Source organism: Protopterus annectens, chromosome 2.part2, assembly GCF_019279795.1.
Source record: "Protopterus annectens isolate FY-2018-M chromosome 2.part2, PAN1.0, whole genome shotgun sequence".
NCBI classification, from domain to species: Eukaryota; Metazoa; Chordata; order Ceratodontiformes; family Protopteridae; genus Protopterus; species Protopterus annectens.
Genome location: NC_056730.1, coordinates 789897431 through 789922756, shown reverse-complemented (window position 1 = coordinate 789922756; position 25326 = coordinate 789897431).

The window sequence follows — 25326 nt, the reverse complement described above, 5'->3', positions numbered from 1 at the left end:
ACACACACACACACACACACACACACACACACACACACACACACACACACACACACACACACACACACACCCTGCACACAGCCTTAGTTCTGTTGCTACTTCAGGTGCTATCAGGCAGGAAAGGCTAAGTCGAGAAAAATTGCACTACCGATCATTGCTCTTCTCTGCTCAGCTACCTTGTCTGACAGAACAGACCACACATACATTCGCCATGCACACACACACACACACACACACACACACACACACACACACACACAAACCCACATTGACTTTGTACCCCATGCACACACTCACACATATATGTACAAAAAGTCACAAGCTACTTTTCATACATTTACTTCTATTTCAACTTAATCTTCAACTTTTTTTAGCTGTTGTGAATATCTTAAAATGTACACACAGTAGGTAACAAATACTAAGAAATATAAGAACACATGGATTTAAGTGATATTCATGTTAATCATTCTACAGCTTAATAAGCAATCTGAAAAAAGTAAGATTTAAGTGATAAGCAAAAGCTAGGCAAGAAGGAACACTCCCGAAGTTTCTGAGGTAGTAAATTTCAAAGGTGGGGAGTTAGTAAAAGAAAAGTTCGAAGAATATAATTTTCTAGCCACATCTGAGGAACTGCCAGCAGCCCCTTCAATGACAGAACATATAGTATATGGTGCCCCTAATTCATTCAGACAGCTGGAACCCAAATCACCAAAGCAAAAGTATACCGACACAAAATCTTGCAGACAATGTTAAACAAACTGGAAGCCATAGAAGGCTGTGCAGAACAATGATAATACGATGGCAGTTTTTTTCCCAGTAAGTGATCTATCTGTAGAGTTCTACATCATCTGGAAGCAGTCCAGTTCAGTTTTGGGAAGTCCAGTTTTAAGGGCATTGCAATAATCTAGCCTAGAAGGAACAAAGTTATTAGCAGCTGCCAAGACGTCAGCTTGGGTCAGAAAGTATTTCATTTGACAAAATATTGTAAGTAGAGATAAGATGATTTATCAACTTCTGGCACCAGGATCTTCAATCTGCATAGGGTAAAACTTTCTAATTTTCCCTGCATTTATTAATAAATTAATTTACAGCACTCTATTCTTCTCGATTACCTTAAAAAACCACCTAAGCTCATCTCTGCTATCCACTAAAAATCTTTCTTCTTACCACACATTCGAGATGCCCTCATCTTCGTCCAGATCATTGCCTTTGCGGATTTACTTCCTTTTCTTGTTTGCCAGTTCCTTATGCTCCTTTCCTTCTTTGCAAAATCTTCATATCTATCTTCTTCTCATTTAATCATTTCACTGATGTGTCCTCTACAAGAGTCCCTTTTTTTACTCAATCGTTTCATTTTTGAAGCAGCCTCAGTTTATGATAAGTCGAATAGGAGCATTTACCAAGCTTTGGATGCAGATGTCTACTGTGAGAGACTGGCGGACAAACATTTCCTTAAAGTTGATTTGTAGCTTGTTCAATATCCTTGTGATTGTAATCACTCCTGTGTTCATTACTTCCTTTTTCTTTTTTAATTTCCTTGGTCGTGCTTCTTCCAGTAAACATTTTATCTTGTTGCTTTCCTCTTCTTGGCATTTCTTTCCTGAATTTTCTTTAGGCATTCCCTTTAAGAACATTCGTATTTTTGTGTACCTTTTTGCTTATCTGTTTTTCTCACTTTGCCTACCTAAGCAACCAGTATAAAGCATAGGTACTCCCACATTTTACTCTAAATACCAAGTATTTTGAAATTATTTTTAGTAGTATAAATTGTGTTACAAATAGGGTTGCCAGCTGTCCGGTTTTTGACCGAACTGTCCGGTTTTCAGACAAATTGTCCAGTTAAAAAATTTAAACTCATGAAGTCCGGGTTTTTTTTGTGCCGCCAGAGGAGAGGAGAAAGTAAATGTATCCAGCTCGAATGGGAGCGGTACGATACACTACTAGCTACTACACAACAATGAAATGCTTTTAACTTCAGTATTCCTGGTAGCTACATAGTTTAGACAGTACATACATTAACTTAAGTGGCAGTGATGTAATACAAATGGACAAATTTTATTTTCTGCTATACGGATTGTAGAGATATCACTGGAAGGCAGTACTCCACGGTGGGAAAACGGTATTTTTTTAGCTATCATTATCCTACCAACTACCAAGCAGTGACAAAAGAAATCTTATAGCAAGATTTAAAATGCTTAAGCACTCTGCCAACATTGCCCAGTGTTGCATTGTAGTACACTCAGACTGATTTTAGAACTTCACCATGCAGTGTAATACTGCTAGCAATTAACACGCCCTGATTTGTATTATCCTCATCTACTATGTTGAACCGTATTCCATGAAACAAATTGTGCATCTTGCTTTTTGGGCACTTGCAGTTACCCAACATTATTTTGCTTTTACTTGATTCTGTCGCAAGGGACCACGTTGAAAAATAAAACTATCTCTTTGCCATGTTCAGAAAATGGCAAGTGTGCTAGCTGCATGTGATTTCTTTTCCTACGTGCATCTTTCTTAGATCTAGGCTTGAGTCATCTTTCATTCAGTCTTATTGCCATTTTACAACTGCATAGCGGTCCAGTCTGCATCTTCGTAAACTTGTATTAGAGCGCATTGTTGTAGGAAGTTACCTGTTTTAACCCGCAACTTTGGCGTGATATAGAAAAACATTAATGAAACTCTTTAAAGTATGTGTGCTTTTCTGAGATTATGACGTATACTTTGAAAGTAACATAAAACATGTCACCTGTTAGAAATCCATTCATCCACAACCCCTTTATCCCATTGTTTGCATATGTGACATGTAAAGAAAAATAGTGGGAGGTCAGTCGGACCCAGTACAAGATCTTAAGTACTAGCATCTGAAATATCACACTAGGGGCAGTAACACTTAGCTCAAATGACCCCACCCAATACAGGCGCAGCCAAGGACTGAAACTTCCTAATCCGAAGTACGAAACGGAAAATATGTTACATCTTAACAACTGAGTACCTGTCCCACGCCCCAGTACAAACAGTATTTGACAGAACTTTCAAAATGCAAGGGAATGTTAAGATCATCATTTCTGAATGAGCAGTAAAGTGATGTTATTGACTTAAACGATCTTATGGGGTAAATCAAAACTTACAATTTTTTAATAGCAAAGATAACTGCTTACATTTTTTTGGATTTTTTTAATCAGATTTACCACCATGTGCACAGGCTGCTAGCTCTTGACCTTTTATCTCCATGGATCATCCATAATTAGGTTTAGGAACATAGAAAATAAATAACTGGAGAAAAATGCACCATATTGACACGTTTCATCAGTACTGGTACTTACATCTGCAGCAGCCTAGCAGTGCAATTAGTGCCGCCTGTGTTCTTTTCTCCCCTTTAAGTACGGCTTAAGTCATCAAAGTGGGTGGTCCCATCAGCTGATGTCACTGTGATGTCACAAAATAGGTGGGGCATGGACGGGAGAGGGGGTGGGAATGGGTGGAGTTGTGTGTGATGCGAGGGGCGTGACTTTAGTCCAGTTTTAGCCGCAAAGAAACCTGGCAACCCTAGTTACAAATCTCTTCAAGACTCATAACTCTACATCTTGTCTAGCATCTTTTTTATACTGCAGTGTCATTTTCTTATCAAGATGAATGCATTACACCACCGTTATATATGTGCAACTAATATCTGATATTTTGACATCCTGAGAACTCAGGAAGGTTGTGTCTGTGATTGTAGCCAAACTGCTCTGTTTACTATGAATGCACAATGAATCACAAGGCTCATTACAAGGCAACTGTGCACAACAAGCAGCAAGTCACTGTGGCCAAAGTAAGGATCTGTGAGAAAGTCATGTAGGAACAGGTTGCATCCACAGTCTAATATGAACTACTGTAGTAAACACATAATGAACATAGGTTTTGAGGTAGTCAGGACAAAACTATGTATGCAGTTCGTAATGCTTGTGTGCTGATCTATGTTTGTAAATCAAGGAAGCTTATATGCAGAAAACATTCTTGTGGAAGGAAGGAATGTAAGCTTGTGTAAAGTAGGAGGGTAGAGAAAATAGTAGGGCCACAGAAACAAAAATATAATATACACAAGGCATCAAAGAGAGGTGGTGACGTGTTCAAGGATGTAAAACACAAGGAGAAGGAGATTTGAAACTGACGCATAGATATTACTCTCAAGTAAGTGAAGGTAAAAAGGTAAAAAAAAAAACAGACAGGATAAGTGTGGTACAGAAAATTATCAAGATTTATTGAAGAAAACAGTTATCACCAGAGTCTGTCCAGTGCACCTGTACTATTAGTCAAATGTCAGAAATTAAAACACCTATACAATCCTCGGGGAATTTGAATCCTCCACTCTGTTCATTGATACTTGGCAAATTACTTGATTTACAAGCTGAGCTATGGCAGCAGACATGCTGATGGTGTCAGTTAATGACATAGTGGGGCATTGTTACACATTCACAGAATGGAAGCAGAAAACTAAGAAAAAGCATACAACACAGATGGGTATTTGAATCCTCAGCTCTTTTCACTGACACTCTACATTCTACTTTATTTCCATGCTGATCAATGGTTTTATCTTATTTCACATTTACACTGCTGCACAATGACACTCAGCTCATCTGTACAACAGATGACACCCAAGTCCAATATATTTGGTAAATGACAGTGACATTCCTTGTTGGTTGCACATGGGTATCGATGGTACTCTTCACATCCTGTCATGCACAGTATGACCATAAACAGAGAAGTGATTTTGAAGCACTGTATAGGCATGTGTGTGATGTCCCTTGTGTTTATCAGTTGGTGAAACCAGTGTTCCTCCATGCATGTGATTCCAGTTGCATTGGTGATAGTCTGTGCTAACTACTTCAGGCTTTAGTCTGCAATGTGCTTGAATAGCACAACAGAGGGTACTTGAAAGCTACATGGAGAACAAATCCTCACAAGTGCACTGTAGAGAGCTCATGCAAGTTTAATAGAGCAAATCAATGCATATGCACAGCAGAAACCATGTACGTCATGCATGTAGAGCAAGATAATGCTCTAAAGTCCTTCATGGCCATCCAGCTTTTCACTCAACAGAACTAACTCTGGTAATCCTGCCTGGGCAACTGGACACTAGATGGCCAGAAACATGTTGGCCAAGGGCTATAAACTTTTATGGCAGGCACACACTGGCCAAAAGGAACACATAGACTCCTCCTAACACTGACATTGGTCCCTGGAGTAGGTTAGATATGCAACCTACTCATCACCAACAAATATCCATGTCCCCAAATCATTCACAACCATGGGTGACTTTTGAAAACAGGTTTCTTCAACCTAATATATCTGCTTGTATAGCTACTTCTTACAAATTCATTCATTTTCATTATGGATACCTGTAATTGCTATCCATCTTGTTGACTATCAGTGATGCTAAATTTGTCATTACTTTTAGGATGTGTTGGCCAAATTTTGTAGGGATAGATTACAATGGCAGACCAACTAGTGATTTTCAGGGTTGTTATACTGGATGGATGGCTCATCTGGAGCTAATAGCCAGATACTGTTTAATTGCATTTTTACTAATACAGGTCTCGGTTGCTTTCTTTTAGCCAAGTTTGGAGCATAAATACAAAGTGTTCTTTCAAGTAACAAGTCATGCTGTGGAATACCAATCTAGATGCTTATTTGTGCTTTTATGAAATGAATACAGTCTGTTCCTTCCAGTTTCTCTGGTACTACAGAAAATCTCCCATTTTCCCTGTGTACTCTGTCCTCTAACTCTACCATTTTTGAAACATCTCTTCTTGAGCAGTTTCATACTCAGCCAGCCTTTTCTTCTTTTCAACCTCTGATTTTGAAGTTTTATCAGTTCATCTGAAAAGCTGTTTAAAGACTCTTCCTTTTTCCCAGCCTTTTATTAATTCTGTTGACATACTCCTTAAGTGTTTCATTTATTTTAATCAGCTCTGAGTGCATTTCATTTGCCTTTTCATCTACTAAGATTACTAGAAGCCATGTCTTGCACCAAAGCTGGAGCTTGAACTGCTTTTTGCTGATGCAGGGTTCTTCCCAGACAATGTTTTCTCTTCATGTTTTCTAGTTGATTTTCTCTCAGGCTCTCTAAGTTTCTTCCTTGCTGGAATCTAGGCAGTATACTTACTAGAAGTTAAGTGAATTTATTAAATCTGGTAGAGTTTTTGAATCCTGTCTCTCAGTTTCTTTATTCACAATGTGGGAGCTAAAATGAAGCTGTTGATCATTGTGCAGTCATCTTGGAAATCTCTAGTTAATAGCCAGATACTGTTTAATGCAATTTTAGTATTGTATGCATAGGGCATATGTGATAGCAATTGCCATCTGTTCTTGGTCATTTTTTGTGTGGAGTATGTGGTCTGTAAACCTAGATGCTTGACATTTACATAAAGTGTGTGGATGCTGGTGTCTAACTGTTAGAAACAAACACAGCATGCTGTATGACCAAGGAGAATGGTTGTGTTAGTGTTAGAATTTGTAAGGACCATGCTACAATAATACTGTTATTTCACTGTTTTCCATCCAACAGAGCAATACATGCAAAGTCGGGCACATATACTCAAATTCTCTAATGCAGGAATTAGCTGGTTCCTCAGACCCTCTCTGTCTCCATGGCTGAGAGTTCTTTAACATGCATGCAGCTGGCCAGCCCTAACATGACCGTATCTAGGTTAAGACTGCCAGTAATATGAATGAAGTTGGTGAGCAGGACCAAAAGTATGCTAACAATGTGATGAATAGTGCTACCCACAGAGCAGACATCATGGCAACGGAATGGAGGATAACTGGTGAGGGTCCATCATGTGTGCCAGTTCTCATGGAGACAGAGGAGCTCCTGTCTTCTCTGAAAAGAAATACCGACTCCACTGACTTCCATTGTTCAGTGCTGGATGTTGGAGCAGATCTGTTCATGCCCAAAAGTGTATCCACTGCAGATGTTCCATGTAAGTAATTCTATTTCACTGTAGCAGTACCTCCATCTTCTATGTATATCTTAATTAATATGAGACTTAATTATATATATCTGAATTTTAGTATATATGAACATCTGGGATTCAACATGCACATCCATCTGCACAAGGTATGATCATAGGGTATTATTTATTATCATGTTTATAGTTGTAAAAGGCTCAGTTGCATGACTTGTAGTAGTGTTGGGCCATCCATACACTGGATACTTTGTGCTTTGGTCTACTTGTAGGTGATTATATGGCACCAGCACTGCAGAACTGACTCTGTGCAATGTTGGGGGATCTGCAGCCTATGACAACAATTGTGTAGATGAGTTGACACAGTCAGTGAATACAGAGTGTGTGCTGGATGCAAGAAATGTGGCCAGCAAATCCTCAATACAGACCATAGACACATCCTGTCTGCCTGCAGAAAACCAGGCTTCCTAGACATCAGAAAGAAGACAGATTGATGGGGACTCTGTTGATCAGGGAAGTGTGCTGTACACCAGTAGACAGATGTCTGCATCTCCTCCTAGCACTGATGGGCAGAGTGATCCACAAAGGAGAGGGGGTTTAATGGCACTCACTGGAGACATGGTTACTGCCTTTCCTGTGATGTTGGTTGTTAAGTGGCTGCAACTCAATGTATATGAAGGACCAGTTTGTTGGCACAAGCTAGTTTCTTCACAGCCATAGCAAAGATAATGAGGGTGATCCAGCATATGTGTGTCTGTGTGTGTGTCTGTGTGAGTGTGTGTGTGTGTGTGTGTGTGTGTGCGTGTGTGTGTGTGTGTGTGTGTGTGTGTGTGTGTGTGTGTGTGTGTGTGTGTGTGTGTGTGTGTGTGTGTGTGTGTGTGAGAAATGACCTACAGGATTGTATGCCCTGTATGTGTGATTCCTTGGATAACTGGAATCACACACGGGAATGTGAAATGCTTTCCCTGCCTCACCTGCTGTTCCTGGAAATAATGATCTGCTAAGTTCACAGTGTTATGTGGCCATGGACAAAAGAGATGCTACAACCACAGTGCTGGCACTTCTACAACAACATCTATTGTGGATGTGTCCACTCCCAGGAGAAGTTACCCTCATGGTCATCGCTATCATCATTCTGGTGCATCTGCAAGCGACACTGCTCAAGGGCATGCAGCCACAAGTAACTAATGAGGGACATAGTATATCCAGTGCAGTTCTTGGCAAAGCCAGCTGTTATAGGTAAGGAGTGCACAGGATGCTGAACCCTCTGCCATGCATGCCCTGGACCTGCCCAGTACACAAAATCTTAGTGGTGCAACTACTGCTAAGCTTGAATCTCTGCAGATCCACGGTCACATCACACAGCTCAACTGACCCCCAGCACTTCTCAAATTAACCCCCCCCCCCACCTATACTGGCATTTCACATAAAAGTACCTTTTATTTTCATACTCTTTAGTACTTGCACTCACACACTTCCCTGGGAAAGACATGCTCTCATGTACTTACTTCTCTGCTTATGCAAATTATGTTACTTGTGTCATGCCTTTTGAACATTGCTACTTTGTTTACCTGTGTATGATGCAATGTGGCTTGCCTATGCGTGCGTAAACACAGCCTGATTTTTACTGTAGTGTATCTGCTTAATGTTAGTTTACTATGCTGTGAAGATATGTAAACTGCACTGCCTCTTTGCTAGTGTCATGGCATACTATGCATGCCTCTGTTTGGCATGAGTATTACCTTCACTGACTTATCATTTACTTGGCCTCTGCTGTCTATTTTGCTAGTAAGCCTGTGCCCAGCCTTTTGAAAATGCTTCTGATGTTTTGAATTGGTATATCGTGTGGCATTACATACACTCACACTATTTTATTACAAGTGCCAGGATCATGCTACAGGGCACCATTGGATGAATCCAGACAGTGGAAGTGTGCCTTCAGCAGCCCAAAGAAACACCTTGTAATGTTTCTGATTTGTAAATATGCACAGTTGTACTCATGGTCTGGTTACTTTCGTGGATTTCTTATGAATGTCATGATCCAGGGCTCCAGGGCATGCCTACCATTACCAAGAAGAAGGTCTTCTGGAAAGCCATTCCTCACAAACCAGTTGTACATGTCACAGGTGTGCTATATGAGGGATTATTGATAAATGCCTGGGTAAACTGCACACACACACACAAACACACACACACACACACACACACACACACACACACACACACACACACACACACACACACACACACACACACATACACTGTAGATGATACCTTGTGTATTATACATCACCTGACAGTTGATGGTGTGATACCCTTTGTGGTTCATGTACATTCTTCCCAGATCACCAGGTGGGGTCTTTATTTCAATATAGGTACAGTATACGCATCCCACTATCTAATAGAAATGGGCTATAACAAAGAAATCTTGCATGGGGTGGCTCTGTCATTAGGAGTACATAGGAACCGCATGTGCCCCCCCCCCCCACACACACACGCATATGCTTAAGCATGATATAGAGAAAGATATTGAGAAATTAAGATTATATTCTCAAAGCAAATCCTTGGGAACCCTCACTGTGTTCCCTGTAGTTTGCTGACAAGTTCCTGTAGCTAATGCATGTCAAGCCACACATATTTTAGTATACACTGATATATGAGCACCACAACTCCCACAGGGCTGCAGATGAAGATGACACATTTCCACGGTTTCTTGTTTGGCATCCCTGTCAACACAGTACCAGTTCACAGTGCCAGTACAATTGAGGCTATAAAACATAAAGCATGGTAAGCACACAAATTCGCTTTGCATGATGTGACAAAGTTCTCTGAATATGACCCATATTTCATTAATTCTCTTTTTCATCTTCTGTTTCTGTTTATTTTTCTGCTTTTCAGATACTGTCGTTAATCTTCTGTTTTCCCCTGCATACATTATTTGCAATGTTTTGGGAGTGTACATGACAATCTTTCCCTTCCTCAGCTGCTATCTGCCTTATCAGCCCTTCCTTTAGCCATATATCTGGGCTTTGCCTATAATCCTGTCCACAGCAGATGTTGACTCCTTTATGGTGCAAAATTCCCTTACTTCTAATTCTTAAGGTCAGCCAATTATTTTATCCTATTCTCTCTCTCCCTCATACGCTCTCTATCTTTTTCACATTTTAATAAATGTTCCTCTTTAGCTGATCTCCATGATTATATCCTTTGTTTTAACTTGAACACTACATTCTTTTACCTTTCTTACCCAAGTGATGAGTGGATGGGAGATCGTAGGTTTACCCCGGGTATCACTTCTGTGTCACTGTTAGACAGAGACACAGTATACTAATCTCAAAAAAGGGCATAGCAAAATTAATTTAAAATGGGTGGCGAAAGCCAAACACATTCTGGCTAGGCTTATAAATGCCCTAGGGCAGATAGCCTAGTATGAACCTATGAACCTATGAACCTATAAGTTGCCATCTCTACTGGAATTTCTTCACTATTTTACAGTTATTCTATGCCTCAATTCACCATCTCTTCCCAGCATTTACTGAAACCTTTTCTCAAGGGGCTTTCTTACTGTCTTTCCATTGTCATTTTCAGAATGCACCCTTGCACCAAACTGTTTGCACATTGGCTTCTCACAATTACTGTACCCCATATTTTTGGTCTTACAACCATAATTGCATATGTGAATGACCATCTATAAAAACTTGCAGTCTATCATCAATTTCTCCCCTGAACTGTCAAAAAAACAAGCCTAAGTCCTACCTCAGTACTAAATGAGTCTGTGAGATGAACTGCAGTATTCTTTCAATATGTTTCTGTACTTATAAACAAAATTGCATACACAGTTATACTAAAGCTGTATTGAATCAAGATAAAAATAAAACAGGTTTGCATTATATTTGTATCTTTTTCAGTGAGGTGTGGCTGGTAAACAAAATTATGCACCTTGATATGTAACTTTGCATTTGCCATTGTAGAAATATATCAAAGTTAAAATTAAAATTAAGCTGTTGCTTCTCGAATGTGCAGATCTACAAAGCAAGTTTCATTCTCCTTGGAGGTTGCTGAGTTAGATCACATGATGATTTTCTTATTTGGTTTCAGGCATGTTTTATTGACATGCAAAGGAAAGCCTTCTTCTAAATTCATGCAACATCCACAGGAAAACCTGGTTGAGCACGTAAAAGCAAAGTGACTGACTGTTAACTGTAACAGACGTATAGAAGTTGCAGGAATTATACTTTGAGGATACCCATGGTAAAACAGCTCATGTTGTCTGTAAGGCCTCTGAAAGTTAAATTCCATTTTGGATTTAAAAATCTAGGATCAATTACAGTTGCAGGCAATAGTGATGTGATTAGCTAAGAACATTATTTACAAGATATCATTTATCAGTAGACATACAAGAAGTTCAGGAATTACAAAAATGCCAAGTTAAAGGACTGTGTGACAAAAGCAAGTTGGAAAGCAAATAAGAGGATTTTTTGGAGCAAATGGTCCCCAAACGGAATATAGGGAATGGGGAGCTAGTCAGATCAGTGTTCAGTTTCAAATAACTACTTTGTATTGTAACATACACAGTGGTATGACATACATACTTACAGGATACTAAGTAAATACTAGCTCTGATGAAAGAGTTGTTTATGATACTAATGCTATTGTACTTAAGACAATGAACATGTGCTGTGCATGATGTGAAAGATGTAAAAGGGTATAATGTGTTTTTGTTTTGTTGTTTTAAACATCTTTATTGAATTATCATTTGTGACACAGGCAAACTTAAATTCATATAAAAAAACATATTAACATGCTCAGAGTTATAAATATTGTATATGATGCATATATTTTTCTGTACAATGTAATCAATCTAGCTTTAGATAAGCTGGTAAATTCCTCCCTTCCCTTAAACCTCATTCCTCCTCCAAAACATTATTCTGCATGTATTGTTCCCACAATTTCCATTTTTTCCTATGTAATTTGCTACTACCCTGTTCTAAAGATCTCACACGTCCAGTTCCAGTTACAATGTTCACTATTTCAAATATTGTTGGTTTAGACTTTAATTTCCATTTCTAGCAATTGCTTTTTTGAAAGCCACCAAAATTAAACTCAGTAAGATCTTACGATGTCTTGCAATTCAGATCCTGTACACCAGGTAAAAAAAAAAAACATTTCCTTCATTCCAGCCATTTGCTCACCCAGTACTTCTGACAAAAGTACTCTGAAAAGAATTTTTAAAGTCAGCCATCTCATTACATTCCCAAAACATATGTTCTTAGTTATCTCTTTCTTTCCTATCACATGCCCAACATTTGCCATCTACATAAGGAAAAATTCTTCAAAATCGGCTTGGGGTATATAAATACCTATGCAAACACTTCCAAGCAAAATACTAAATCTTCCTGACTTTGTTGCATATTTGAGAGGCATACATATGTCCTCCCATTGTTTCATTGTGAATTCCTTATCCAATATCTCTTTTCAAACTTTTCAAACATTCTCTGATTGATTGCTATATTTATTGTGTGATATTTTATATACCCTATTAATTATTATTTTTAACAGCAGATTCTGTTCCAGATTCAACTAAAAACACTACCAGTGCAGGCCTTTCACTGTAGATTCCAGTATCCCTTTCTCTTTGCCTGTACTCTGATATCAATCCCTAATACAGAGAGCAGTCTCTACCCTGTAGTTCAAATGTGTTTTTGTCCTGTTCCAGTTTTATTACCTTTCTCTCTCTCTAATTACTTGTTCCCAATACATTGGTTCCTTGGCCAGTTTCCTCCAGTAAATTACAGCCCCCTCTGGACCTGTTCTGTATACCCCTAATTGGAGTCATCCCTCTCAGCAGAATCTCCTTTCTCCATTCCTGTATAGGCTTAGTTCTTAGAATACTTTCTACTACTTTATGAATATAATATTGTGTGTAACTGTTGGTATTCTCTTTAAGCATATGCATCCAAAGTCCCACTCTCTCCTAATTTCTTGAATTTCCCTCCTGCTTCATCTTTATCCTTTTGTATTTTAAATTGTAGATTTCTGCATGCGTTATATATAACAGCCTTAACTGTGTTGCTGTAAAGTATTCCTTCAAATCAGGTAATCTTAAACTACCTTGTTCTATTGGAAGACTTAACTTATCACACTTGACTACTGGCCTCTTCCTCTACCAGACAAAATCTTTCAACTGTTTATTAATTACTAACCAGAACTTCTCCTCTGGCTGATAAAAATATATCTGATGTTGTATAAAATTAAATGGACAAAAAACATTTTTATAGCTTGTATCTTGCTATCCATATCCATAAACAACACCTTCCATTTTCATAGTTTTTATAGTCTCTACCCACACATCCTTAGCTGCCATAACAGAATCCATTTTATCTCTTACTCCCAAGTAGGTCATTTTATCATGTCCCCATGAATATGAATATTGCTGATCTATTTCATGAGTAGGTACATACAGCTATAGCCTTTGTTTTACCTTCACTAAATTTATATTCTGGCAAAGAAAATAAGGAATTCAGAAACTCGAGGATATAATTTGCATGGTAATCAAGAAAAGTTGGCTAAAATCAGTACAAGACTGTTTCTCAATATAAAGAAGAAATACATTTGAAAACTTTATTTGGGCATTGACAAAATGAAAATAAAACTTGAAACTGTCTCCAAATATTCCACAACACTGAGATGTCATTTTCTGCTTTTTATCAAGTACAAAATAAAAATCTTCTGCAAAGAAAGCCAACCTTTCTTGATTACCATAAAATTATATCCTTAAATTTCTGAGTACCTTATTTTCTTTGCCAACGGTTCTAAATATAATACAAATAACAAAGGGGAAGAGGACACCCTCATCTGGTTCCTCTTCTTAGCCAAAACTTATCAAATATGAACCTTCCCATTTTGATATTTTCATCTAATCTCTCTTATATCCTCCTAATTAATTGTATTATTACACTGGAGAATGAAAACACTTCCATTGCCCTAATCATAAAATCCCAGCTTCTCTGTCAAAGGCTTTCTCTGCATTAAGACCCAACAACAATATCAGCATTTTTTTATTCTTCTCCTTTCTTGCTCATCATTGTTCTATTAATTTTGTCAAATGATTGCTTCCCCTCTATAAAACCACATTGATCTATATGTATAGTCATTATAGACATAAACACTTTATAATTGTGGTTTAAAATTGAAATGGGCCAGTATAAATCTGGATCTGATGGATCTTTACTCTCGTTAGGTATTACAGCCACCACAGCTTTTTTTCTAGATGTTGGTGCTTTCCTTCCTTTTTAAATACTGTTAAAATCTTCCAGATCTTTATCATTTTCTTCCCTCTTAGCCTCCAAATTTTTTACCAGAATAACATCTATTCCCAGAGACTTTCCTGCAGATTAGTTATACATCCCCATTTTTATCTCATATTCTCCTAGCTTAACTGTTAAATTGTTGAGCCTTATCTACCTCTAACCTTGGGATACTTAAGCCTTCTATAAATGTTTCAATTTGTGTTTTTTCTTGAATTCCTCATTTCTTTGCTTTATACAAGATCTCATAACATGTCTGAAATATATCTAATACCTCTATATGATCTCTGGTAGTTTTCTTATAATAGACTCGCTAAGTTTGGCAACAACTCTTTCTGAAACCTTCTGCTGCATAGTCATTATGCTAAAAGTTTTTGTGTTCTGGAGTTATTATCAAATAAAAATCAACAGCTGTTTAACAGCAGTCTTTGCATATTATCGAGGCACTTGCTAATTTTCTCTTTAGCACTCTGCAGTTGCACCTCTTCTTGATATGTAAGATTCCCCTTATTCTGCAATAATTTAACATTAATCAGCCCCACTAAATAATTCTTCTTACTTCTTAACCATATCTCTTCTTTGTTTTCTACCTTATTTTTAAACTACACTTTCATTTTATCTCACTCACTGGTTATAACTTCCCATCAATTTCCACTACCTATTCTTTAAATTCTTCTCTTTTTAATGAATAGATGGGGGAGTATATTTTTACTAAATTACCTTTCATTTTTATATAGCTATTACTGGTACATGATCTGAAATAGTTACTGGGCGTGTGTCAAAACTCTCAATTAAATGCGCAAATTCCTGTGAAATATAATTTCTGTCTAGTCTAGTCCAGTTATTGTACCTTGGGGAATAATATATAAATTCTCTCTGTGTTCGTACTACTGAATTCACAAATTCCATTCCAAATATTTTCAGGAATTGCTTTAAATATCTACTGTCTTACTTTATATTTTCCCTTCTAGGCCCCACAGATGCATCTTCACTGTTGCAAAGCAAATTCCAGTCCCTACCTGTAAGTAATATTCCCTGTTGAAAGTTGATTAGTTCTCCCATTTTTTAAAAGCTCCACAATAGCAATCTTAGGGGGGAATATAAATACAATACATGCCAGTGTAATCCTCCTCCCTTGTCAGTAGTCCCTTACTACCATAAACCTAACATTATTTTCTTTTTTCACCATTAGAGCTCCTCTAGAAATTAGCATACATATTCCTCTTGTTCTTTGTCCCTGATACTCTGTTGAATATCCATTCTGAAATCCTTTCTTTATCAAATTCACATACTCATTTTTTCCAGATGTGTCTCCTGTAGCATTGCATTTCTTAATACAATTCAATATGGTTTCCTTCTTGTCTATACCTGTGACACCATTCATTTTGCAAGATAATAAGGAAAGTGTTGCCATTATGATAATATGTTATTACTCCAACCTTTTTGTCTATTTCCAGCTTTTGTTATACATAAACTCACTACTATACAGTTGCTTCTTGTCATTCTCTATTTGAACCTATGTCACATTTTATAAGACATTTTGTTTTAACAAAAATCCTCAAACAAACAAATAAAAATAAATACACCCCAGAATATTCCGGTAACCTATTAATGTAATGCAAACACAAAAATGTGTACATCTACAAATAATTAAATTTATCCTTCCTAACAGGAACAATTGTCTTAAATGGACAGCTGCACACACAGTCATTACCTGACCTAAAGTTAAGGTTATATATGCTAAGATGCTTGATATTGCCTGTGCTCTTACTTACCCTGATTACTATATTTTCTTGTTTATCTTTATTCCCCTCCCAGATGTGAAAAACAACTTTCCATGCTTTCAGAATACATTAACTTTCAGTCTGAAAAAAACAGTGCTCTGACTTTGTATTACCCTATGATTATCTTGTCTCCATGGAAACACAAAAAGACAACACAGTCCTCAGTTGCAGGCTTCTAAAGTCATGCTGAACATTTATTTGAATTGGTATAATGTTGAAGTGTTTTATGGATGTAATTCCACCAGTGAAAAATGTAATAATAATAATAATAATAATAATAATAATAATAATAATAATCTGCATTTAGAAGGGCTAAAATTAAGGACCAGTGCATTTTAAATTGGTGGACTATATCCATTGGAATTGTATATACTGTAAAACAGTTTTAGTCACTAAAATGAGTGTATGCCAATGCAACTATGTTTTAAATACATGGCAGCATATTTTTCACAGCAGTCATCTTATTTTTTTTTTTCATTCCGAGTTGTTACATAAATAAGTAGAAATTAGTTCTAATGAGTAAAAAGCTAAGCAAATTTTGAGTGGGGGATTATCCAGTGGGGATGTGACAGCAGCCTTGTGCGTGACTGAAAGTCCAATGAAGCTGAAGAAAGCCAGGTAGTGACTGTAGGTAAAGAATATTCAACAATGAAATGTAATCAATTTGCTGATGATCTGTGAAACCTGTTAGACGTAAAATGACATAATCTAGAGATAAAATGCTTCAAGCTTGATGGTGTTGATAGAATAAAGCAGGTTGGGAAACAGACAATTAAAAAAATATGCAAAGGAAGAAAGGATGTGTTAACATGCCTAGGCCATGGTGCAGAAAAAGGAAAAATGTGAAAAGAAATAGGCAAGCTGTGCCAGCATGAAAAAGAGATGTTGGCCCTTTGTCAAAGACACATGACCATTGATTTGGAAGCTGAAACCTAGATAGATGCTAAAATCAGTACCTGACTGTTTCTTCGCTATAAAGAAGAAGTACATTTGAAAACTTTATTTGGGCATTGACAAAAAGAGAATAATTATATAGGTGGCTGAATTGAAAGGGTGTGTGGTTAACACAAACTTGATCAAAGGCAACTTTTAAGGTCTTTCTTGTATACAAAGTATCAGATGTGTATTGTTTGAATTATGATAAAGTTAATCACTGTTTATTACAATGTTTTTAAAATGACTCTTGAAACATATGAAAAAAATCTTCACAAAGCTCAGCAGAAAGGCAGACAAAATTTTGAGTGACCATATTGCAAAAATATAAGAATAAGAACATATTTTCATAGGTGGGTGTAGATATGTCAAGCCATTTCATTTAATATTCTAGGAGGCCTTGTAATAAGAGATTAAACTCTCAGTATCTCACTTGAGGTCACCAGAATCTGGATAGCATGAGGTTGTTGAAGAAATGGGGAAAATCATAGGTTCATAGGTGGGTTCATAGGTAGGTTCATATGTAGGTACTAGGCTATTGGCCCAAGGGCCTAAGTAAGCCTAGCCAACAAGGTTCCCTGGCTTACGCCACCCAAGAAAGTTATTTTCCTGTGCCTCTGTTGAGCAGAGCCACAGAAATGATCCCCAGGGTGTATTTCCTATTTCCCATCCACTCATCAAGATTTTTCTTCAAGAGTGATAATGAGGAACTTTACTTGACATAGATGGGTAGCTTGTTTCAGAGTATGGAAAGTCTTTGAGACAGGAATCTATCCCTCCAGCATGTCCTGTTTATTGTGGTGACAAGGTTTATGTCCCTAGAGCGTGTAGCTCGGAGGGATTAGGATTTATTTAGGTAGTGGCTCTGGGTTTGACATAGCTTTATATATTAGGCAGAGATCACCTCAGAGTAGGCGATATGCTATGGAGTAAAGCTGGAGTTTTTTTGAGATGGTCAGTGTAGGGAATCTGTTTGAGGCTAGTAATCCTCTTTGTAAGGTACTTGCTGCTGCAGATGCCTTGTGAGGTACATTCCAAAAGAGGCCTTGTGCTCTATAATGGGTCTAATGACTGTCGAGTAGAGGGGAACAATTACCTCTTTTTTCCTGGATGAGAACCCTTTTGTGATGAGGTGTGCCACATAGAAGGGCTTCCTGACTACTGTGGCAGTGTGATTATCAAAGGAGAGACTACTGTCCACCTGGGTCCCAATGTCTCTTATTACACATTCAATGTTAAGTAGACTGCTGTCTATGTGGTAGTTCATGGGTACAGAGTTTTTACCAAAGGGGATGACAATACACTTTTTGGCATTGAGCTTGAGGCCATGACTCTGACACCAGGCATCTGTCTCAGTGAGGCCCTTCTGTAGGATTTCCACATCATTTGGGGACTTGACTATGGCTCCTAGTTTGTAGTCACCTGTGAACTTTGTTAGCCAGAGACCTTCTGTGTTAGCCTGTACTTCAGAGAAGTAGATACCAAACAGGAAAGGTCCCAGGACAGAACCCTATGATACTCCACGTGGCAGTGGTTTGAAGTCAGATTTGGAGTCTGCAACTTCTACAGTGTGGGTTCTGTCAGTGAGTCAATTGGTAACCCATCATGTGATGTAGGAATTTAAACCTAGTTTAGTGAGTTTAGCTATAATTCCAGAATGGGGAATGGTGTTAAAAGCCTTGCCGAGGTCAAGAACCACCTTACCCTTTCTACAGCTATGATGACTGCCTCAAAGAAGTCGATCAGGTTCAGAATGCATGATCTGCCTTTCATAAACCCAAACTGGGTATGGTTTAGAGTTTGGAGGTTACCAATGTCTTTCTTTATGTGTTCAATGATGATACGTTCTATGGCCTTACAGACCAGGCTTGTCAAGCTAATAGGGTGATAGTTCCTGGGATCAGTGGCGGCTCCCCCTTTGTGGAGTGGGATAACTGTTGCTGTGTGCCATTCAGTGGGCACAAAGCCTGATATGAGGCTATGATTGAACATTGTGTTTAGGTGGGGGAGCCAGTTTGTTCTGAAGTTCGTGTAAAATGCAGCCTGGGATGATGTTCGGTCCCATGGATGCTATGTTTTTGGCTTTAGAGAGTGCAGCTTTTACCTGCACAGTTGTGATTACAGGGACTCTGCATTCTTCTTGTATAAATATGGAATCTATCTTCCAGGATGTTGGCAATATCAGCTGGTTATGTAATTTTCATGCCGTTGTGCTTTAACTCAGAGCAGATCTGGGTGTTGCCATTGAGATTATTGACATAGCTATAGAATGCGGTTGTCCTTAGAATAAGTGGCAATTTTGTTTTCATAGCTAGCTTTGGAGGATCTTATAAGGGATCTCAGCTTCTTACTGAGGCTGACCAGGGAGCTCCTCCAGTCATGGGATTTTACTCTCGTTTTGCAACAGTTTCTTCCTTCTGTTGTACAGTTTGTTCATGGCAGGGGACCACCAGATTGGCTTCCTTTTTTTGGAGGATAGTGTCTTGGTTCTGTTTGGGATAGCACAATCCATGCACTCGTTAAGTGCTTATAGAGTGCATTTGTGTAAGATTCAGCAGTCATATCTGTATTTCCATCTGCATGGGTGTCATGAAATTCACCACTTCTGTCTTAAGAAGCATGAAGTTGGCTTTGGAGAAATTTTTTACCATGGTATCCTTAATGGGGGGCGGGATGTGGTTATCTGGGGTGATTAGCTTATGGTCAGATCAGACTAACGAGGAGTGGGCTTCGGGTGTGGAACACCAGTCACGCATGTTGATAATGACTAGGTCTAGGATATTGTTGCCCCTGGTTGAGGTGTGGATAAGTTGATCCAAGGCATTGGAATTTATGAATTCCAGAAAGCGTTGAGTGAAGGAGTTGGTACATGAGTAGTTTTCCCAGTTAATGGTGGGGTAGTTGAAATCACCCATTATTAGGGTGTTTGGATGAGCCCTAATATTTTCCAGTATATCGAGAAAAAAGGAGTGGGAATCCTGGGGCATGGTGGGGGATCTGTAGCAAGCTACAATTTGGATTGCAGTTTTGCCCAGAGTTAGTTGCCCTTGGATAACCTTGGATGCATTATGCTGAGCAACTAGCCTGGAGGTGTTGATATCCTTAATGAATACGGACACACCTCTGCCTTTGGTGTTCCGGTCCAGGTTACATTGCTGAAAAGTGTGGTATGAGCTATAGCCTGGTAGTTCAGGAGTGCTCTCTGGAGCCTTGAACCAGGTCTCAGTCACTGCACAGATATTGATGTTCTCCATCGTAAGGAGTGCCTCGAGTGAGTACATTTTGAGATTTAGACTACTAGCACTGAGTAGCATTACCCTCAGTTTTTGCTTGCCTGTTCCTGTTACGGTGGTGAATTTGTTATTTGAACCTTGCCTAAAAAAAGGCACTATAGGGGAGGCAAGAGCCTTAGCCAGTATCCAGAATCCCAGGGGTGATGGCTACAGGCCATCTCTGGCTAAGCATCATGGTCTGTCGACCATGTCATCTCAAGTAGACAGATACTGGATCCCCTTAGAATGACACCAGAAACTTAGCCAATTGTTGAAGTCAATTATTTTGTTCTTGTACTGCGGTACTATTCTGGGCAATGGCAGAATGCTACTCAGGGCTAGGATCATGCCTGTCTGGGCTACAAGATCAGAGATCTCTTCCATGTCTCTTTTCATGTAGTCCACGGAGGTACATCTCAGGTCGTTCACACCAACATGGACAATGACATCATCTATTTAGCTAGCATGGCACAACTGCATAAGGAGTACTCAGCATCACACTTGGGAATAATATAATTTATGGGGGTAGACTGAACCTTCACAACAAATTGCACAGACAAATGGAGAAAACATTGGCTCAAGAAGATGTCAAAGTCTTTGTGACAAATGTTTCCAGTGTAATAAGGTGGTTCATTTAAGGTTCAAATGTCTAAACTGTTGTGTTGAAGAACAAGCAATATGTATGAGGGCTAATAAAAGTAGCAACACTGTTGTCACAAAACTGCAGCTATTCCAAACAATCTCAAGGGCCTATATTCTATACTGATAAATGCTCAAGAAACTATTGCTAAGATGGATACTGCATCAGATATAGATACTGTTAAGCCTAGCCTACTGCAGCTTGAGAGAAACCTCAACTGTCCAGCAGTGTGCTCCATCTACCATGGTTCATTCATACTGGGAAAGTGACAGGAAGACTAGAAGATGGCAGTGTGGTGATATCTTAACAGACGTTTTAATAGGTAATGATTTTGATGACACTGTACCCTGGGTACTTTTGGTCATACATAGCCAAGCATGGAGGCAATCACATACAAATGGCAGAAATGGCAGAAATGATGGAATTTAGACACTTTTACACCTGCAGGTAACATGGTAATTTCAGAAAAAAAGCTAGGTGACACTAAAAAGGCTTAATGGGAGCCACAGCTGCCAAAAGGTGTATGACTTCCTCTGGAAAGGAGTTACTTCAGAGGAACAGATGGTTAATAGCAGTAAGAGTAAATGTTGGATACTACTGTAAAAGTATTAGACCTGCATAAGGAAGGAGAAATGGGATGATTACACTCTATTTAGGACAGAGTTACGCAGGGACAACTCTTAAACCATACTTTGGAAAACCTGAGGGAGATAGCTAATGAGGCTTTTGATCTTCAAATCTTCAAGGACAAAGGGAGAGAGTTACTGCACTGGGAAAAGGAATTAAACTACAGACTGGGGAATCCTGAAGAGGGGCTAGATGATGTAGTGAAATGCCAACAACAGTCCAAAACTCCTACAACAGCGCTGTACACTGACAATGTGGCATTACACACAGACTCTGAGTAAGAACAGCGCTGGTTTAACAAGGTTAAACTTTTTCTGGCTCCATAAAGTCTGTTCTTCATTTTTTCCCTTAGAACTGCTCTACTAGTAATCTAAACAGTATATCCCTTAACTAAAAAAGTGCAGCACTTGTTCCTAAAAGCTTTTACTTGTCTTAAAAGCATCTTCTTTTCAGGTTTAGCACTTCTGTATTATACAAAGTCCCTCACTAGCAAAACCCCCCCAGGGGTACCCACTTCCTTACTAAGTCCTCTCTTATTCAGTTACACCCCTAACTTCTAAATTTCTCTAGCATGTCGAAGGGCCAGATGCTGGCGTCCTCTCCTGTCCAGTTGGTGAATTTGGGAATATTGAGGCAATGTTACAATTGTCTCATGTACACTGACAACCCTCTCCTCCTCCCACATAACACAAATACTTGCAAGAGATGCAGCTATTTAGCCAAACTGGAGGCTGAGCTCTCTCAACTCAGGACTGGCAAGACCAGACAGGAGGAGAAGGCAACTACACACACCATAAAACCAGTCTCACATATAGCTATCACAACAATGAATCAAACACATAAAAACACAAAGTCATACTCGGAGGCTCTGAGCAAAAATTTACCTAAACAGCAGAGGCCTCCAAAGCAGACACCCAAGCAACTGCCACCTCATGACACACCACAGGCAACACATAAACCACAAAATCAGTGTGCAAAGCAGTCACAGCCCTTAAGGCCAAATACAACACCAAACATACTTGTCATAGGTGACTCCATAGTCAGACACACTGACGTCCCACTCACCAGGCTGAACAAGGAGAGGGTCACAGTAAGCTGCCTATCGGGCGCTAGAATCCACCACATAACACAAGCACTCGGGTCACTCCACAGCAAGTACAAATATGACACAGTCGTTGTCCATGCTGGTGTGAACGACCTGAGACGTACCTCCCTGGACTACATGAAAAGAGACATAGAGGAGCTCTCTGATTATGTAGCCCAGGCAGGTATGACCCTGACCCTGAGCAGTATCCTTCCTTCACCAAGAATGATGCCACAACATAGAGACAAGATGATCAGCTTTAACAATTGGCTTAATTTCTGGTGTCATTCAAAGGGGATCCAGTGTCTGTCTGCCTGGGATGACATGCTTGACAAGCCACGCTGCTTCACAAGGGACGGCTTGCACCTGTCACCCCTGGGATTCCGGATACTGGCTAAGGCTCTTGCCACCCCCATAGTGCCTTTTTTAGGCAAGGCTCAAATTCTAAACCTACCAACCTAGAAAACAAAAATGGGAAGAAACTAAGGGTAATGCTGCTCAATGCCAGAAGTCTAAATCTCAAAATGCACGCACTCGAGGCCCTTCTCAGTATGGAGAACATCAATGCCTGTGCTGTGACTGAAACCTGGTTCAAGGCTCGTGAGAGCACCCCGGCACTATCAGGTTTTACCTCATATCATACGTTCCGGCCTCAAAACCCGGACCATACCACAAAAGGAGGGGGTGTATCCATATTCATCAAGGATACCCACACCTCCAGGTTGGTGGCAATGCATGAAGCATCGGAAACCATCCAGGTGCAATTAACCATAGGCAAAACTGCTCTACAATTTGTAGCATGCTACAGGCCACCCTCTCAAACTCAGGAACCCCACACAGCCTTCCTGAAGAGACTGGAGGTATAAATGTATCTCCAAACACTATTATATTGGGTGACTTCAACTACCCGAATATAGACTGGGAACATTACTCAAGCCACAACTTTCTAGCCCAAAGGTTCCTGGAGTTCATAAATTCAAATGCCATGGAACAACTAGTCACCGTTCCCACAAGAGGAGAAAATATACTAGATCTCATCATCACAAACATGGGGACAAAATGCTCCACACCGGAAGTATATCCCTCATTGGTGAGATCAGATCACAAACTAATCTCACTGGAAATCCACATCCCACCCCCACCCCAAACAAAAAAGACCACAGTGAAGAACTTCTCTAAAGCAAACTTCACACTACTCAAGACTGGTGTGGTATCCTTCAAGGCCCCCGAGCCAGTGGAAACTACAACCCAAGCTGTGGAAGCCCTTACAAATGCCTTCTACGAACACCTCCAGGACTGCATGGATCAGGCAATCCCTAATAAAACCAAGAGTCTTTCCACCAAGGGCAAACGTCCAGTCTGGTGGACCCCAGCCATAAACAAACTTTACAATAAGAGGAGAAAGCTGTTACATGATAGAGCAAAATCCATAAAAGAGAAGACACCCTTGATCATTATTAGTAAAAAAATACGAGCACTCATAAAATCATCCAAGGCCAACTTTGAGAGAAAAATTGCCATAGATTCAAAAGACAATCATAAGGCCTTCTTCAGCTATGTTAGAAACCTGGGTGTAAACTCCCAGATATGCTCAGAATTAGTCCAAAATGATACAAAAATCACTGAACCCACAGACATTGCCAACATACTGGCAGACAGGTTCAGTGCAAACTTCACCCCCCTCCCCCAAAAGGAGAGATAACTATCCCAGCGGAGTGTAGCCTCCCAGACATCTCAAATGCGCAGGTGAAAGCTGCTCTCTAAAGCTAAAAACACAGCATCAATGGGACCGGATGGTGTCCCCGGCTGTGTGCTACACGAACTCAACGAGGAACTAAACCCGCATATAAGGCAGCTGTTTAATCTTAGCCTTACCACAGGATACATGCCCAAGGAGTGGCGTACGGCAACTGTGGTCCCACTCCACAAAGGTGGTGCCTCTATGGACCCTGGTAATCACCGCCCCATAAGCTTAACAAGCCTGGTCTGCAAAGCTATGGAGAGGATCATAATGGAACTCATAAACAAAGACATAGGGGACTTGCAGACATTGGACCCGACCCAGTTTGGCTTTGTCAAGGGCAGATCATGCCTTTTGAACTTGGTGGACTTCTTCGAAACAGTCACCAAGGCCATTGATGAGGGAAAGGCAGTCCATACAGCCTACCTTGACCTTGCAAAAGCTTTCGACACAATACCCCACTCGGGTATTATAGAGAAACTTACCATTTTAAATGTAAACCCATATGTCACAAGATGGGTTGCAAACTGGCTAAAGGACAGAACCCACAGGGTTAGAGTTGCTGGCACCATGTCAGACTCCAAGCCGGTCACAAGTGGTGTCCCACAGGGCTCAGTCCTTGGCCCCCTGTTGTTCCACATCTATTTCTCAGAAATGCAGGCAAACATAGGAGGACTGTGGCTGACAAAGTTTGCAGATGACTGCAAACTGGGCACCATAGTGGAATGTACATCGGACACAGATATCCTTCAGAGGGGTCTCACGGAAACTGATAGCTGGTGCCAGAGCCATGGCCTGAAGTTAAATGCCAACAAATGTATAGTCATACCCTTCGGGAAAAACAAGGTAACCCCAAGCTACCATATAGGGGGCAATCCATTAAGCACAGAAGAGGTTATCAGGGACCTGGGGACCCAGGCTGACAGTGGCCTTTCTTTTGACACTCACATTGCTAAAGTGGTTAGAAAGACCTTCGACATTGCCCACC